This window comes from Protobothrops mucrosquamatus, unplaced genomic scaffold, assembly GCF_001527695.2.
Source record: "Protobothrops mucrosquamatus isolate PMUCROS unplaced genomic scaffold, P.Mucros_1.0 scaffold1819, whole genome shotgun sequence".
NCBI classification, from domain to species: Eukaryota; Metazoa; Chordata; class Lepidosauria; order Squamata; family Viperidae; genus Protobothrops; species Protobothrops mucrosquamatus.
This window is the reverse complement of record NW_015387953.1, coordinates 411203-414015: the sequence shown is the minus strand read 5'-3', so window position 1 is coordinate 414015 and position 2813 is coordinate 411203.

Below are 2813 nucleotides of genomic sequence, written 5' to 3'. Positions count from 1 at the left end.
AATTCCCCAGCCAGCCTGGTCCATCTGCAATGGGAACCTTGCCCATCTGCAATTCTCCTGCAGCTGTAAGCCTCACGCTGAGATGCTAAATTTGCTTTCCTGATCCATTTCTTCTGATGGAATGCTTGGATGACAGAAGTTTACTTTGTGATTTGTGTTCCTTCATGCCCTGGGAGAAAACGCAAATAGACCAGGAGAAAGGGAGGCTTCCTTGAGCTATTTCCCAAGGCTTATATAATACAGGAGAAGAAGCTTCAGAAGGTGTTTGAGTGACAGAGCTAGGTGCTGAACTCATGTTGATTTGCATTACTTTGAGAAAGCAGGTAGATCTTAAGGCAGGATCTTGATTGGGTGGCTTCGTTGATTTCATTTCTTTTTGGTTAACAACCTGATCACTATTCCCTTGACTGCAGATTCCCATTTCAAGGACTGTGGATGGAGGCCAGGCAGAACTAAGGTTGGCCTAAGAATGGCGTAAGTCCAACTCCTTCCGGTAGATGAAGATGGCTCTAGGCCAGGGGTCTTCAAACTTGGCCCTTTAATGACTTGTGGACTTCAACTCCCAGAATTCCTCAGCCAGCGAGGAATTCTGGGAGCTGAAGTCCACAAGTCATCAAAGGGCCAAGTTTGAAGACCTCTGCTCTAGGCTGTTTAGATCCTTCCCTTGCTTAACCTACCTACAAGGGGTGGTTGTGTGTGCAAAAAAATTGTCCATGCAACCCATGGTTATTCCTAGAAGGACCAATAAAATCTCACTTGGTGGCAATCCAAAAATCTTATCAAAGTCCATCGCACTTAGGAAAGGTTGGGAAAAGATGATCTCTTGCTAATTTTTGGGGCTATGTCAATGCTGTCATCCTGTTCTGCTGATGCAGACTGCCACGAACCCTGGAGTGGGGGGAGGGGAGCTGGGGGAAGGGAAAGGAAGGCAAGAAACCGAAACAGCTTCGACTGCCTGCCAGAGATATCGGCCAGTTGACCTCAAGGTCACTGGGAATGGAACGCAGACCATCACGGAACCTGGCAAGCATCAGAACTGTCACCAAAACAATTTATTTGATTCCAGTTGAAGATAATGCGGAGGGAGGGAAAGACTTGGGAAAGGGGGAAGTAAATAAACAGTTTTTGCCAGCAAACTGTTATTCACACTTACGACCGTTGCAGTATCCCCGTGGTCATGTGATCAAAATTCAGATGCTTGGCAACTGTCTCACATTTATAACAGCTGCAGTGTCCCTGGGGGGGTCACAGGATCCCCTTTGGCGACCTCACTTTTTTCTCACTTAACAACATAAATGTTGAGCTCAATGGTGGCCGTAAATTGAGGGCTACGGTATTTGTGTATTTGCACCGGGGACACTTTGGAGTTGAGACTGATTTCCCTCTTGGCTGCAAAATCAAAATAAGGACTGAGGTTAGTGTTAAGATGAAACTCAACTGTAATAAAAGCTGCGGATTCCTGCATTCAGCAAAGCCAAAGCCCTATAGCCAAGGTTAAAAGCATTATATCCGTACCAGTTCATGGCTGGGCAAAATGAGGATGTGAACAGATGCTTGCATTTAAATCAAATAGCAAATAGAGGGTTTTTTTCCCCCCTTTAGATAAAGTGGCCTCTAGAGAAAAAGAAAATGGGTTCTGAGTGTAGAAAAATAAAACAGCGAAATTCTAAATTTGCCACCAAGGTTTCAGGTATGAATTCCTGTCTGTCAAAAGCAACTGGGTGCGTGTGTGTGTGGGGGAGGGTGTGGATTCATCTTTAATGGATTTTTAAGAAGGAAGAAAAAATATACCAAAGAAGTGATGGAAATGTGAGGATATAAAGAAGGGATGAGAAACACTTCTTGGAAAAATAATGATTAGCTTTGCCTAACACATACAACAACGTTGGTTAAAGTCTTCAGAGCTGCATGCCTGAGACACGTTTTGTTGAATGAGTTTTTGTGGGCTTCGTATGTGTGGTTGAACGTAGCCTCTTTGGCTAGTGCACAGTTCAAAATATGGTGCAATGGAACACCGAAATCCGGAAAAAGGTCCAGTACCACAGGAATCTTGTGTTCTTGCAGAATCCAAAGCTTTTCTTCCAAAACATTATCGGAGTGTGTGCCACACACTCCTTTCAACCATCTCTGTGGTGCTGAAAAGCACAGTTGCTCATCCAGCTGAACCAGACATCGGTCTTTTTCTTGGTTTGTCTTCAAATCATCTTTTGTAAAGTCAAGCGTTACAGGGAAGGGGTCTGGAATCAGATGGTGCCATGGATGAACCAACATATAAGCCAGATCCTACAGCAGGGCCTTCTCCGTGGTGGCATAGCTTAACCTCATGTATAAAAATAATTGCTTCCCTAATGATTTTTCATAAAAGAAGTGAAGAAAGGAACTTCTCTCCCTGCGCATACATTTTGGAGAGAGAGAGAGAAGGAGAAAGAGCTATTTCCAACACCAGTCTGAAAGCTTGGAAGAATAAACCTCTGGTCCTGGTGACCAACTCAGATTGGATCCTGCATCATCCATGGAGTCAACCTAGATTTTTCTGCCCCTTCAGATGCCACCTCGGTTCCCATCTTTCGGGTCTGATCTCAATCCCCATACCTTCCTCCCCTTCTGACAACTCCAGAATCCCTAAAGAAGACCAAATGGTCATCTCCGTTTGGTAGCCTCAAAGCACAGGCAGGTGCAACATCTGCCCAGCCCACCTGGAGTTTCCCAAATGGCCATTTCCGGGAACTAGAATTGGAACAGGGGAATAGATCTTAAGAACAGGGATGAGGACCAATCCAAGTTTCTCAGTCGTTCTAGACTGAGCCATCTCC